This window comes from Uranotaenia lowii, chromosome 3 (genome assembly GCF_029784155.1).
Source record: "Uranotaenia lowii strain MFRU-FL chromosome 3, ASM2978415v1, whole genome shotgun sequence".
NCBI lineage: Eukaryota > Metazoa > Arthropoda > Insecta > Diptera > Culicidae > Uranotaenia > Uranotaenia lowii.
Window position 1 is genome coordinate 87,616,613 of NC_073693.1, and position 16,410 is coordinate 87,633,022.

Consider the following 16,410-nt stretch of genomic DNA (forward strand, 5'->3'; position numbering starts at 1 on the left):
GATGGCAATTTGATAATTAAATTAGTTGTAATTTTAGAATATTTAAATATACCTAATGTTAATTGATACTCGGAATAAATGAGTTTTGTTGAGGGAATAAATTGTGTGTAAATTACAAATTCGTGTGTTAACTTTGCTTGCCAAGATCGATCGAAAAAAAACTTACCCGAAAAACCTGCAATCGAAGGAACGACCAAGGAGGTCAATTGGGTACCCTATCCAGCCTACAGTCCACTGGATACGCGAAGGACCGAGGACCAGCTTAGCTTTCGGCCAAGAGGGAACATTTTGGCCACGGAGGAACAGTTCCATTTGCATGATCTGTTCTCGAGTTATGAAAATTTATTACATTTTATTTGAGAGACCCCCTCCCTCCTTCCTGTTCCATCGCAGTTCTTTAGTTTGTTAAAATGATGTTTGAGGTGCTTTGCTATAAACCTGCGTGTCGGTTCATTCGTATTATTCATGACTGTGCAAAACAAAAAATCGAAGTGAGCTTTCAGTTCTTCGAACTATTTGCTAATATTTTTTGCTTCGAACTTGGAAACTGTAATTCAAAAAAAATAATAAACTCATCCTAAAAATATTGTTTGTCTGAATATGAGAACTGAAGAATAAACCGTTCCTGTGCCCTCTCAACCGATTTTCTACGCCATGTAGGTACGATAGAATATTACGTCGAGGTAAAAAATATAATTCAACGAATAAAGATTTGAAGTAATTCAATGGTTTATAGTTTGTAAAAATCGGTGCAGTAGTTCCTGAGATATAAGGCTCAAAATCTGGCGTTCCAACTACTTTTTCTCGACGGTTCTTTTATTTATTGTTCACGGTCTTCGATAGCTCAATATCATACAGACTGGTTACTTTAATTACGCTTAAAACTATCCTTTCTTGGTGCAACCAAAAACACCCATTGGTCCTTCGAGTGTTAAGATAGTAACTACTAATTTTGCATTAACTTAAGTAAATTTTAAAATAATCTAGTAAAAAGGGTTATAAAATTGATTAAATTGTTTTGTTTTGTTTACTAAGGGGGGGGGGTGGTTTGCGATTGCGAATGTATGCTAAAATTTGATGATCGAATTTAGAACCAAATTATTTAAATCGGCCTAAAAAGTGTACTGCCCAAATTTTCAGCTCAATCGGACTTGAATAAGAGGTGCCTCAAAGCGCTTAAAGATTTGATTTTTTTAACTCTAAAAAATCACCAAAGGAGGGACCAAAGGCTATCTGGAATATTAGATTTTATGATGCTGATGCCAAATGACTTAAAAATGCATAAAACGACGAGATCTTTGAAATTTGAAATGCATGACACGTCGAGATCTGGTGCTTTCTCGAAAATACATTTTTGATCAAATTTCGGCTTTCTGGGACGGTTTTTTCGAAAAACGGCCGATTTTCTCAAGTCCCAGAAAGCCGATCCTTTTAGGAAGAACATCAGATCTCGACGATTCATGTAATGGTATTTGGCATCAAAATTAAAATTTGGATTTCAAATTCTGACTTTTCTTTGCATCCCCCTTTTGGAAATTTTTGAAATTTTTGGTCAATTGTTGACAAAAAAATTTTTTTTTGAAACAACACTAGATTTCGACATTTATTTGTATTTTTAAGTCACTTAACATCTAAATTGAAATATTGATTATCCGGATTTCATATGGTCCATATGGTGGTCATATGGTAATTTTTTTGGTAATAAAACCTAAACTTTGAGTGCTTTTAGGCCAATCCACAAAATGTATATGGTCGGTTTTCAAAATTCGACATGACCCATTTTGCTGCGCTGCCACCCAATTGGTATTTTTCGACTGAGTTTCAAATGATATTTCCTGATGATAAATTAAGCTGTAAATTTCGGTCTCAATGTTTTTCCCATTTCAACTTTATGAGCTGTAAGTTCTCAATTTGCAGTGTTCGTAGAGTTTATATTGACTTAAGGTTTCGATGTTCATTTAAAATCTCCGTCTGTTTCCTACCTTCTGCAGCAAACTCATACATTACGGTTCACCAATGTTGTTCGATATCGTGTGGGATCCATAAGTCCCGATAAGCAAAGTTGGTCCAAGAAACTTACTACTCTACTCCGGTAGAAAGCTTTCAGCAACATATTCTCCTTCGTAAACCGCACTTTGGCAAGCAGTCAATTTCTTTCTCGTTTGTGGCTTTTTAACTCGGATAGAATGACTCACACGAACACTTTTCTTCCTTTCCTTTTCTTGGAAGACAATCCTCCAGGAGATGAGGATGGGTATCTTTTTTTCTGACTTCTTCCTAACCCATTCAGTATCATCAACCAAGTGAAGAAGCCCCATCGTACTCACAAGATCGTGGTTGTCGCATGCCCGCCCGAATGAAAATGAACCCCAAAATGGCAAAGTTACACATAAAGGAGAATAGTTAATTTAATTTTCATCCCTTGCCCTGCGTATGTATAATGACTTGCGGTTGGTAGACCAGGGTTCCGGAGGGGTTAAGAAACAAGCAGCCACGTGGCAGGTCGTGGGAAGAAGATGTTCCATAGACAGAACATTCAATTGAGTAATATCAACCTTCTTCTTTCTTGAGCCACCCACCCACCTTCTTGAGGAGCTTGGCGGGGATGCATTCGAGTTTCAGCCCGGGTTCTAAGAGATCCATACCCTATTTTGCATATTTGCTCTTCACAGGTGGGGCTGAAAAAGTGATCCAATTTTCTGTTGTCGTACTAGTTCGGTATGAGAGTGTTCTTGTGTTGTATGTGTGCGTGTTTCTTGGAAGAAAAAGTTGATACACAAGGCAAAAAAGTAAACACGGATCCAGATTAATAATCTACAACCCCAACCCAACCCCATCGAAAGTTGCGCCAAAAAGGGGAGCCTCGAACCGATGTAGCATAACCCATTATGCGTATGGAAATAGGTTGATCAAATTTGAAAGACAGGTTGTCAACAAATATTATTCCGTTGAAATTATTCATGAGATAATAAGCCAAGAGTTTGCTGTTTTCGAGGTGTGGGTGAGTCAGCGAGTGGGCCACCCCTTCATCTGCATAACTTCGGGCGCCAAACAGTGAAAACCTAGAAGCGTCAATCAGCATCGTGTCACACTTCAACGGAATTATGTGCGTGCGTGCGTGCGTGAGCTGAGCAGGTGAGCAGCAGCAGCACTCGGTTCTGGTGTTTTGAGGAGCTGACAAATCGCAACAACGTCGTCTGATGACGTTTCGTACAAATTTGCTAGCTATAAATCATCTATGAATGGGTTCGCAATTCTTTGAACCTCTTTCGGGCGTGAAAAGTGAGAATATTCATGATTATGATAATTGAAATTTTCATTACGCTTCATCAATCAGCATGGAGTGTTTTGTTTGAAAGACGTTCTTTGCAAACAATATCCAAAATTGAATTATTCTAGAACGACTTCATTCTGTTCGTTTTCCATCCGAATAAAAGTTTGAGACTAATCCAATTTGGTTGAAATGATAACCTTTCAATTCTGATGAAGTTTGATAGGAAAAAAAAGATTAAAAGGAAAAAGTTTTTGACGTAGGGCATCCTTTTTTTGTTACACGATGATTCTCGAACAGTGAGTGAAAAGCACCTAACTATAAAGATATCATTCTGCAAGTCGGAAAAATGCTCGAATGTAGATTTTTTTAATTTGGCCGCAGTGAATTTATAGATGAAGTCAAAGTTTTCTGTAGAGGGTTTGTAATAAAAAGAAGCATTGAAAGATTCGTTTATTGAAAAACCATTTTTATTTTTTTTTATTTTATGACGAGATGAATCACCATGTTTGTTTCTTACTTTATCGGCCTTATTCGTGAAAAGTGATGTCCTTTTTAGTAGGGACATTAAAATTTTGAAATTCAATAGATGTCTATAAAGTAAGAAGAAATGAAAGATGGTGAACATGAACGGGTAGAATTTATTAAGAAGCATTATCGGATAGGTGCAAATCTATCTATATCTACCATTTCATAGTAGTTGACCCGTGCTGAACAGAAATTTGGAATGTGATGATAATGCTTTGAATCACATAAAGAATCCAAAAGTGCACTAAAGTGCATAAAACAAGATTCAAAAGTAACATAAAGTGCATTGTGGTGGTACAAGGTAATTTGTCGAGTTTGGGATCCGGCGCGCGACGCGCGAGGCAAAGTGTACTAAACGTAGCAAATAATCAATAGAAGATTAAGCCTAGGGGGAAATGGAAATTAAAAGAAGTTTTTGATGATCTTACAGTTTTTTGGGAGCTGAATAAAAAATCCGCTTGAAGCCGAAGGTCATTAAGACTTGTTTTGGGAAATAAAAGTATCAATACGACCATAAATTTTGGGCTGCACATTTAGAACCTGCTTAAGAAAATGATTGGGCTGAGTAAGCTTTGACTTAAAACATTATTTTTCATCACAGTTATTTATAAATTAATAAAGTAAAGTAATAAGTAGTGAAGAAAACTGAATTGAATTAGTTTAAAGAGCAACATACATTTTATAATATGAAAAAAAAAACAGTTGTAACTGGTAAACTAGTTAGTTAAGACTCCCCCTCTCAGGGGTCTATTCCATTAATTCGACTGTTTGGACTGCCTCTCTCAGGGGTTTGTCTGATACATTCGACTAAGGCTATGATCATTTAGTATCCGGGCACTTTATGTCGGTGATAGCTACGTCATTAGAGCTCGGATATGAAAAAATTTAGCAGCGTTGTGTTGGTTATGAAAAGGACTATCTTGCCTATTTTTGCCAGATTTTTAAATTAATGTGTGTTTGAGATATTTACGATGCAAAAAGGCATGGTAAAAATAATTTTGCACAAATTTGCGCCTTTTGCGCATTTTTCGCCTCGAAAATTCTTCATTGTCGACTTGAAAACTCATAAACTGTTGATTTTTTTCTGATTCTTTTTTGGACCGAGTGGTTAAGAAGTATAAGGAATCACTCTAGAATCCACACGAAGTTCAAATCAAGCATCGGAATGGAACCCTTGATCTTAAATATGGTAAAAAGTCTATGGTTTTTGAAGATAACTGAATGCAGACCCCTTAAATAATGCAAAAAATCCATTTCCGTCAGTTAAAAAGTGTTGTCTGACTAGTAGACACCAAGTAAATACTATTAGTGAACAGTTTCTTAGATTTCAATATGTGCAACCGGTTTTTACGCAATGTGACAGATGTGTTCTGATGGACGAAGAAATTTTATGTTAAAACCGGATTCAAGAGATCAAATTTTTCGAGATGCCTACTCATGAAAAGGTTCCAACCAGATTCCAATTGCTTTTTCCAGGTGAGTTTGTGTAAAACATCATGATTTTGCAAAGGTTTTAGAAGGAGAGATGGCAACATTGCCATGTTTAGACTGTTTGTTTTCACCGCTCCAATAAATTTATTAATATTTGATGAAATACGCTGAATTTCTTTGCGTGAAGTATTGTTTCGGCCGCGCGATGAGCTATTGCTCTCTTAAAAAGTGGAATCGCGTTCAAATTTTTATTAAATTCGCTGTTATTTGGATGTTATTTTCGATGTTCGTTTCGAAAAAGAATAAGAGAACAGATGAAAATTAAGAAGTGCTGTAATTGTGCTAAAACGTGTGTGCTAAAAAGCTTAATAACGGTGTGGTGAAGCTTTCGCTAAATTTTCAAAGTCCACTTTGATACTTTTGTGCTAAATGGTCTCCCCGATGACAGCTAATAATTCCAATTGGATTTCGAAACAGGCCAATGTTTAGATGGAACTTTCGAAATCGCAGCGAGCCACCCTTTCCAGTCAACAGCAGGAAACCAGAAAACCGGTGAGAGATTTCCATTTTTTAACTTCTTTTTCTATCATAATGGTTTCATATGGTCGGGATTGATTGATTCCCCAGTTCCAATTGAAGCAGAGTGAGAAAGGAGGATCGAGAGTTTTTTAATTTTATGTATCTTGTTTTTCTCTTTCCCACTACCTAATAAGTATAGTAAGCTCGAAAGGAAGTTCACTAAAGCGAAGCTTTTGATAGTTGTACTTTTGCTAGTCGCCGCTGCTATGCAAGTAGGAGCTAGTAGCCACCAGTTAAAAATCAATTTTCTTTCATATTTAAATTAATTCGTACCGAGTTTTTAGCATTTTTCGGGTATTTTAATGAGCACACGTTTTCATTAAGTTCCAGCTACTCCAACCAGCATTAAAATATTTTCATAATAATTGTCTTACTATACTTCATCCACAACTTTAGAAAACGCGTTATAAAATTCGGTGAGTTGCATCGTTGCCAAGTGCATTGTACGTGTATGACAGTGCCACGTTAGGACGCTTTGCTCTTCTCGTCTTAAGCGCGCGGTAAAATTCAGTGAGTTACGCCGGTGCTAAGTACATTGTTAGTTAGGACGTATAAAAACGCGATGTACTCGATAGTGTGCGACGCGACGATTTTTAACTTTGCTTTGATCACATCCCTTCCCAAAGGGAATCCAGATCTTATATACCTTTCCCATTAACAAACCACCCTTCCTGTGACGACCGTGGAGATTTAGAGGTGTATTCGGTCTCTAGTAGCAACGGAAGTCGAACTAACAATCCTTCCCTTTCCCCGATGAACCGTAAGGACGTGGCCGGCGCCGTTATTGACCATTTAAGATAAGGAACCTTTGAAACGTGCACACAGAAAATGGTAAGCTAATCCCAAGCCCCATTTATTTGGATCTATGTGCAATTTTGATGGTTCTTGTCAATCACGGAGTAGCAACTACTGAAATGTACGGTTTATCTAAGCTCAAGCTAAGCTCAACATCATGATTTTGCAAAGGTTTTACTTCTGTGGTAAAAATATTAGATCAATACATGACTGACACAAGTGTGCAAAGATAAAAAAGAGATTTTATGAAAAAGTATGATTATTTCTTGAAATCATTGATAAATAATTTTTTTTTATATTTTAATATTAAATTTCATATTAACACCTTCATTTCCTTCATAGAAAGCTTTTCGATCAAATGAATAGTTTTTAAAATACAAGCGTTTGTAACTGCCCGGATACTAAATGATCATAGCCTTATTTGGACTGCCCCACTCAGGGGTTTGTTCCACTCATCCGACTATTTGGACTGCCCCTCTTAGGGGTCTGTCACACTTATCTGACTATTTGGACTGCCCCTCTCAGGGGTCTATCCCAAAAATCAAACTTTTTGGATTGCCCCTCTCAGGGGTCTGTCCCACTAATTCGACTATTTGGACTGTCTTCTCTTAGGGTTCTGTCCCACTTATTCGACTATTTGGACTGCCTCTCTCAGAGGTCTGTCCCAAACATTCGACTTTTTGGACTGTCCCCCTCAGGGATCTGTCCCACTAATACAACTATTTGTACTGCCCCTCTCAGGGGTCTGTCACAATTCTGAATATTTGGACTGCCTCTTTCAGGGGTCGGTCCCAAACATTCGACTTTTTATACTGCCTCTCTCAGGGGTCTGTCCCACTCATCCGACTATTTGAACTGCCTTCTCAGAAGTCTGTCCCACTAATTCGACTATTTGGACTGCCCCTCTCAGGGGTCTGTCCCAAACATTCAAATTTTCGGACTGCCCCTCTCAGGGGTCTGTCCCAAACATTCGACTTTTCGGACTGCCCCTCTCAGGGGTCTGTCACACTTCTCTGACTATTTGGACTGCTCCTCTCAGGGGTCTGTCCCAAACCCTCGACTTTTTTGACTGCCCCTCTCAGGGGTCTGTCCCACTAATTCGACGATTTGGACTGCCCCTCTCAGGGGTCTGTCCCACAAATTCGACTATTTGGACTGTCCCTCTCAGGGGTCTGTCCCACTAATTCGACTATTTGGACTGCCCCTCTTAGAGGTCTGTCCCCAACATTCGTCTTTTTGGACTGCCCTCCTCAGGGGTCTGTACCACTCATCCAACTTTTTGAACTGCCCCTCTCAGGGGTCTGTCACACTTCTCTGACTATTTGGACTGCCCTTCCAAGGGTTCTGTCCCAAAAATCAAACTATTTGTACTGCCCCTCTCAGGGGTCTGTCCCACTCAACCGACTGTTTGGACTGCCCCTCTAAGGGGTCTGTCCCACTAATTCGACTATTTGGACTGCTCCTCTCAGGGCTTTGTCTCCTACATTCGACTATTTTGACTGCTCCACTCAGGGGTCTGTCCCACTAATTCAACGATAAAGACTGTCCCTATCAGGGGTCTGTCCCACACATCCGACTATTTGGACTGCCCTTCTCAGAGGTCCGTCCAAAACATTCGACTTTTTGGACTGCCTCTCTCAGGGGTCTGTCAAACTTAGCCGTCTATTGGGACTGCCTCTCTCAGGGGTCTTCTCACTAACCTGATTTTTGGATTGCTCCTCTCAGGGGTATGTCCCAAACATCCGACTATTTGGACTGCCCCTCTCAGGAGTCTGTCCCACTCATCCGACTATTTGAACAGCCCCTCTCAGGGGCCCTCTCAGGGGGTTTGTCACACTTATCTGACTATGTGGACTGCCCCTCACAGGGGTCTGTCCCAAAAATAAAATTTTTTGGACTGCCCCTCTCAGGGGTCTGCCCTACTAGTTCGACTATTTGGACAACCCCTCTCATGGGTCTGTCCCAAAAATCAAACTTTTTGGGCTGCCCCTCTCAGGGGTCTGTCCCACTCATCCGACTATTCGTACTGCCCCTCTCAGAGGTCTGTCCCACAAATTCGACTATTTGAACAGCCCCTCTCAGGGGTCTGTTCCCCTCAACCGACTATTTGGACTGCCCCTCTCAGAGGTCTGTCCCAAACATTCCACTGTTTGGACTGCCTCCTCAGGGGTCTGTCCCTTTCATCCAACTATTTGAACTGCCTCTCTCAGGGATCTGTCACACTTCTCTGACTTCTTGGACAGCCCCTCTCAGAGGTCTGTCCCAAAAATCAAACTATTTGGATTGCCCCTATCAGGGGTCTGTTCCACTCATCCGACTATTTGGACTGCCCCTCTCAGGGGTCTGTTCCAAACATTAGACTATTTGGACTGCCCTCTCAGGGGTCTGTTTCACTTACCTGATTTTTGGATTGCTCCTATCAGGGGTCTGTCCCACCTATTTGACTATTTGGACTGCCCTCTAAGCGGTCTGTCCCACCTATTTGACTATTAGGACAGGGGTCTGTCATAATTATCTGACTATTTGAACTCTCAGGAGTCTGACCAAAAAATCAAACTATTTGGACTGTCCCTCTCTGGACTTTGGACTATTGGGACTGCCCCTCTCAGGGGTCTTTCACACTTATCTGACTATTTGGACTGATCTTCTTAGGGGTCTGTCCCAGAAATCAAAATATTTGTACTGCCCTTCTCAGGGGTTTATCTCACTCATCCGGCTGTTTTGACTGCCCCTCTCAGGGGTTTGTCTCATACATTCGACTATTTGGACTGTCCTTCTCAGGGGTCTGTCCCAAACATTCGACTTTTTGGACTGCCCTTCTAAGAGGTCTGTCCGAAACAACATTCGACTTTTGGACTGCCCCTCTAAGGGTTCTGCCCCATTCATCCGTCTATTGGGACTGCCTCTCTCAAGGGTCTGTCCCAAAAATCAAACTTTTTTGACTGCTCCTCTCAGGGGTCTGTTCCACTAATTAGACGATTTGGACTGCTCCTCTCAAGGATCTGTCCCAGAAATCAAAATATTTGTAGTGGACTGCCTCTCTCAGAGGTCTGTCCAAAACATTCGACTTTTTGGACTGCCCCTCTCAGGGGTCTGTCCCACTCATCCGTCTATTGGGACTGCCTCTCTCAGGGGTCTGTCTCACTTACCTGACTTTTTGGACTGTCCCTCTTAGGGGTCTGTCCCACTCATCCGACTATTTGGACTGCCCCTCTCAAGGGGTCTGTCATACTTATCTGACTATTTGGACTGCCCCTTCCTTTCTGTCCAAGAAATCAAACTTTTTGGACTGCCCCTTTCAGGGGCCTGTCCCACAGATTCGACTATTTGGACTGCCCCTCTCAGAGGTCTGTCCCAAACATTCGACTTTTTGGACTGTCCCCCTCAGGGGTCTGTCACACTTCTCTGACTATTTGGACTGCCTCTCTCAGGGTTTTGTCCCAAAAATAAAACTTTTTGTACTGCCCCTATCAGGGGTCTGTTCCACTAATTCGACTATGTGGACTGCCCCTCTCAGGGGTCTGTCCCAAACACTCGACTTTTTGCATTGCCCCTCTCAGGGTTCTGTCCCAAACATACGACTTTTTGGACTGCCCCTCTCAGGAGTCTGCTCCACTCATCTGACTATTTGGACTACCCGTCTCAGGGTTCTGTCCCAAATATCAAACTATTTGGACTGCCCCTCTCATGGTTCTGTTCTACTTATCCTATTATTTGGACTGTCCCTCTCAGGGATCTGTCACATTTATCTTACTTTTTGGACTGCCCCTCTCAAGGGTCTGTCTCACTCATCTGACTTCTTCGACTGCCCCTTTCAGGAGTCTGTCCCACTAATTGGACTATTTGGACTGTCCCTCTCAGGAGTCTGTCTCACTCATCCGACTATTTGGACTGCCCCTCTTAGGGTTCTGTCACACTTATCTGACTATTTTTACTGCCCCTCTCAGGGGTCTGTCCCAAAAATAAAACTATTTGGACTGCCCTCTCAGAGGTCTGTTCCACTCATCCGACTATTTGGACTGCCCCTCTCAGGAGTCCGACTATTTGGACTGCCCCTCTTAGCGTTCTGTCACACTAATTCGACTATTTGTACTGCCCCTCTCAGTCTTTCACACTTATCTAACTATTTGGACTGCCCCTCTCAAGGGTCTGTCCCACTCATCCGACTATTTGGACTGCCTCTCTCAGAGGTTTGTCCTATATAGCGAACCATTCGCAATGGCCCTTTAATGGGGCTATCCCTGGCCAGATCCTTCGTTTAACACATTATCACTTCCGCACCGAATAGTATTCTATTTGGGACAATTACAAAAAATATATGCTATCCCTCCTCCCATCGACGAGTGCAACCAACGCTCACTACAGTATTTTAACACTATCTATCCTACTCTGGGACCTCTGGATGAAGCGTCAAATTTACCATATCCACAATAATAAGCAACTCCCTTTCTCAAAATAGTTGATCGTTTTTCGGTCCAACCGCACATCAGAGTGGCCTGAATTTTACACTTACACATATTTCCAAATCAGGCCTAAGACAGGACATCACAATCAAATCTGATTCCAGAATCCAGTCTCCAATCCAAGTAACAACTTTAGCCGCAAAATGTTAATATTAGTGTCATTCCGAACCTCAAATGCTTCAACAAGATCACAATTTCGCAGCACAAGTTCATATAAAACCCCTCAACCATTTTAATGTCCAAACTTTGCAGAAATTTGAGCTTCGATCACGCCTGGCGAACCAAAACCAGACTCGCGCCATCCTATCAACTAGACCACAACATCGCTATATATCCATTTTTTTGTCATGTACTTACAAAGTTACACTCTTTACTAGCGATAGCTAGTTTCACCAACGATCGTCAATACGCTAATGTACTAATCGTGGGTTTCCAAATTAAAACTAACGGTTTTCGGATCCAGATTAATTTCGACAAAATTCGTCTGCTCCGTCGACACATTATCCTTTCAATTCGTCTATTGAGATCAGTAGCGATTAATCATTGATGATTGCGGATGACAAGTGATGGTGATAAACACTGTACAAATGTTTACATCTTCACACACTAAACCGAAACTACTCTGTGGCAAGCAGTTGGCATGGAAAGATGAGTAGAATCATAGGAATACTCATTGAAAAATGAATACCTTCCCGGTTAAGGAATATGATAATTGAAGAGTGCAACAACAGCTGTCGCTTATGTAAAATATTGCAGTTTAAAAATTGAATAAAAAAAACTCTTTTCCACCACTGAAACCTTCATTGTGACTTAGTTTTCAACAACACATCTTATGAACATAGTTATGAGAATTGGCCTGGCTGTATAAGTAAATATTCAACACGTACAAGAACCAAAACCTCCAAACTAAACCAAAACCAAAACCTCATGTCAGAAGATACACAAGTTTCCAAAAAAAAATGTCGTTAATAATGAAATAAAAAATGCTTATTCTAACCAATTCGCCATTATGCTCTGAAACGCTTCTCTTACTGGCGACAGTAGAAATCTGTTCAACAAGTATTTACATAATTACAAAAAATGACAAAACGTGATTTTTCATTTATCGATTAACAAAAAGCATGAAAACGCATAAGTTTTCATTAAAAAAGGAGGTTAATGGTCATTATTTGTATTATTTGAATCTTTACAGTTCTGAATGGAGTTTTTCACATCATACAAATTGACGATTTTTAAACTATATTACTGATTCCAAACATACAGCGAATAAAAAAAAATGTTGCCATTCAAAATATGAAATGGCAAATTCTTTTGAGTTCCATGTTCTTCTGCCAAATGTTCATGTCATCCGAATGTTTCGTCTGATATTGCTTAATTATTTTATCGACTCGAGTCTCAACAAAAGTTGTCTCAGCAAAAGTTCCTTCCACATGAGATTGCATTAGAAGAATTCGAAATTGCTTCTCATCATGCAAGTTTATCTGGATGTGCCGTCGAACAAACAGAACAGATAGTAGATAGTAGATGAAAATCGAAATAAAAAAAAATCTCAAAAGTCAACCCCCATCATCGGCAGCAACAAACACCAGATCCCGGCATCACATCTTTTATCGATTGGCAAAGCTCCTAGCAGCAGCATCATCATTCCCGGCAAAAATAAGAACAACATCAAAATAGAGAGACTCTTCACCAGTTTGTTCACCGAAGAAAAAGTTAGTCCAAAATCATCGTCATCTCCTGCCTGCCAGTCACGAACCCGGAGCGAGCGTTTAGTCCTTGAGAAGATGATTTTTTTTCATTATCCTATGGAGCCACAAGGTCCTCATCCGTAAATTTTGTAGGATTTCTTTGGCTTCTCCCCGTATAGGACTCACGATTATATCTATCCCATTTTATTTTTGTTCCGTTATGAGACAGTGAGGTTCAAAAGGGTTTAAGTATTTGACTTCAGAAAATTCAATTGCTTTCTAATGCATTGCAATCAAATCTCCAAACGCTTTTCCATGTGTTTCCCAAAAAAAATAAATCTCTCAAGATTCACATAAAAGCGATCCTATTTAAGGTTTACTCCATCGTTTAATTTAAAAATCTAGTGTTGGATTTTGAATTTTTAAGGATTATAACTCTTCGTTACCGAAGTTCAAATAATTTAAATCTCTAATCAATTATTTATCTTCGAACACAAGACTGATACTACACCCTGGCCCTATCTTAACGAGATGACTGGAAATTGTTAGCTTTCACTGAAACGACCCCACACTCTCTCATTCAGCCATCTTCCCCTTCATCGTCGTCGTAAATGAGCCCGGGTTAACCGACCGGAAATGTGCTGAGTAAACACATGCATCTTCATCGTTTGTCGATCGTCATCTGGAAAGGGGGGATGTTTACCATTTTGTAGGGAAAGCTGTTCCATTTGCTGCTGTATGTAGTTGTTTGGGTCGATTAAAGAAGAGCTAAAGAGTCTGGGTCTGTATGTCACTTTGCAGCCGCTTCACACAGTTTGTTTTTGCAATAACTTTTCGGAATTTGTTTTTCCCATACTGCAAATGTTTAACTTTCTTACGGTTGTTTGTAGAAAACGAGGAAATTCTACAAAATTCTTAGAAATATACAATTTTATCAAGAGTCGGTGTTTCCAGCCAACGTTAATCCAAAAAAGAAACAACATATCCGAACACTACAGTTCATCAAAATTATAGTTATAAATATTTTATTCTTGGTGTGTAAGTAAACGTTTTGAATTTTATGGGATGCATTTATGACCAAGTTTTGTTATTAAAATATTTTTTTTTTTATAGCACAATTAATTCGAAACCGTTTTGCGAATGTTTAACTTTTGCCAAAATTGAGAACCTAATTTGCACTTTGTTATTTTATTCGAATATATTTTTAGTGATATATTTTAAATTAAAACACTTTAAAGTCCTGAATCGCACCTTATTTCATGCTGACATCTAAAATTCATTGAATTAATTGAATTTAGCCAGTCATTCCATCCAAATTTAGCATATCTAAAATTTTCAACCTTGCGTTGCTTATTGATGAAAATTTTGTCACATTTAGATAATTTTTGCAAATCAATACTTCCGATTGTGTTTCACCTCTTATAATCAGATATTCAGATAAATTCATGAAGGCTTGACTAGAAAATTGAAAAGTTCCTGAAGCAACTAAAAGAAAACTTTTTTTCTTCTCCACAGGTACGTTTCTGAATCCCATCTTTCCCAGATTGGTAAGTTACAGTTACTTCCTAGGCCTTTTTCCAACTTTTATGTGTTGTCTGCAAATTCAACCCCAAACATTGAGCCTGAAACAGCAAGAACAAAAAAGTATAAATCGACCCCCAACGAAACTCATGACTCAGCAGCAGCCACTTGAAGGTCATCCCGGAAAGTATTTGCTCATCGTTTCGAGAAGCTGAAGGGGAGGAAGCAAGAAAAATCACAACTTGTATCACTGTCTATAGTGTGGGGAAGGCAACAAAACCAACTACCTTCTAGCATATGTTATATGTATGTAAGTAAGGGGGGATGAGTTTTCGGACCCAATTTTTCAAGCGAAAACTTACTTAGCAATTCATGAGCAAGCAAGAAATGACCGAAGTGAGAAGTTTTGTCCGTGTCGTTTTCCAGAACACACTTTCACACAACAGGAGATGAGAGTTATCTATCTGTTTACTTCCACTCCGGCTTTGTGTGCTTTGGTAATTTATTCTTGCACCTTGAAGGCTTTTCAGAAGTGAGAAATCATACACTATGGGATAAAAACTCTGCCCAAAAAGCTTCAGCTTAATTTTGTTATTATCTACTGATATATCATTGGATTTTATGCTGTAATTCTTATTTCAATGATATTTTAACGAAAACGTAATGGAATTGGAGAAAGTCGAGATCCCTTGATAAAGAAATTTTTGACTTTCATAATACCAAGAGTTGTACATTGTACAAATTTCGAGATCTTAGCAGGTATGATAAAAATAGGTATTGTAATTTTTTTTTCAATGTGTATAGTCCTTGATTTAATGTTTTAATATATTCTCTTGCAAATGTTTTTTAAAAGTTAAGAATTTTGTATGCATCGGGGAAATAATAACTTAAACAAAGTTTTATCATGTCTCAAAAGCTAGTCGATGACTTCCTTTTAACTCAGCAAACAAACAGAGACACTAAATAGCATTTCATCAGATACTTGATACCAGAAATCGACTACCTACCATTTACAATTCATTGAAAATTCTTTGACTCGAAAATTGAGAATTTTAAGATACAAAAATGTGATAAATAACGTTAAATTACCAATCCATTTCTACAGAGACTGAAACAGTTTTTAATCAAGAAAAAAACTAGCATTTGTAAAATACAGATGAATCCTATCGGAACTGAATAAAATAAAGGTTAAACATTTTGTTGAATTTATTCATCCAATTGAATATTATTTGTTGAGTGTTTAAAGGGTCTTTTTTTAAAAAACGGTAAGAAAAAAAAATGAAAAAAAAAACTGTTCGTAAACAGACAATCGATCAACGTAATTTGACAGAAACGGTAAAAAGTGACGTTTTTTGAATTGCTGTCCGAACAAGGATCGAAAAATCAGGGCTTGTGATATAGCTCAGCTGGCACGTCAGTTTCTTCTTGAGCCGTTGTTCGTGAGTTCGAGCCCAAGAGTAAACATCGAACACAGTCGTACCGGATAGGTTTTCAATGAATCTTCGCCAACTGCATCGTTGATATAAAGTCGCGAATGACAAAAACATGTTAAAACAACTGTGATCGAAACAAAAAATAAAGATCGAAGAATCCAACAGCATAGATTAGGATTAATTTTTTAGATTGCATGTATTGATCCTCTATTGCCACAGATGAACAGATTACAAGGATTGTATCCCAATCAGCGATGGAAAAAAATCGCTTCAAATGATTGTGAGCAGCGAACGACCAACATTCGGAGTCGTTCCAATTGCTACTGGCAGACGACGCCCTGTGTTCTGCTTATGTTGCATGGAGAGATCTCAGAGAGCGACGAGTGACCAAAGATTCGAAGATGCAAGAACAGAAAAAATCCTGTTGCGTGCACTCGCAACGCTATCCCATATCTTCTATATGGCTTGTTGCGCGTGGTTACGACAAGCTACGAATCTCGAAGGATACAACTCCCGAATCTCCCCGATTACGGTGTGTTACAACTTGCGATCGGATCGAATCATGGTGTTCATAATCATGATTTTTTGAATGATCCTGCTCTGTTGTTTGTTGCTTGGTCGTTCGTTCGTTAGTCGTTGGATTCGATTCGTTCGCAATTATGTAGATAGGTAGCGATGGAATGTTATTGCTGTACTGTTGA

The 16,410-nt window shown here is 39.4% G+C and overlaps 1 protein-coding gene across 3 annotated transcripts in view; it reads left to right on the forward strand.

Annotated features, from left to right (window-relative positions):
• The window catches only part of LOC129755641 (5-hydroxytryptamine receptor-like), a 443,410-nt gene that overhangs the window by 147,416 nt on the left and 279,584 nt on the right, over positions 1-16,410 (forward strand). The window contains exon 2 of one of the 3 annotated variants that reach the window (XM_055752244.1): positions 14,271-14,302. The exons of the other annotated variants lie outside the window; for them this stretch is intronic. The gene's annotated coding sequence lies outside the window, so the exon portion shown is untranslated. The remainder of the gene's footprint in view (positions 1-14,270; positions 14,303-16,410) is intronic. 3 annotated transcript variants of the gene reach the window in all.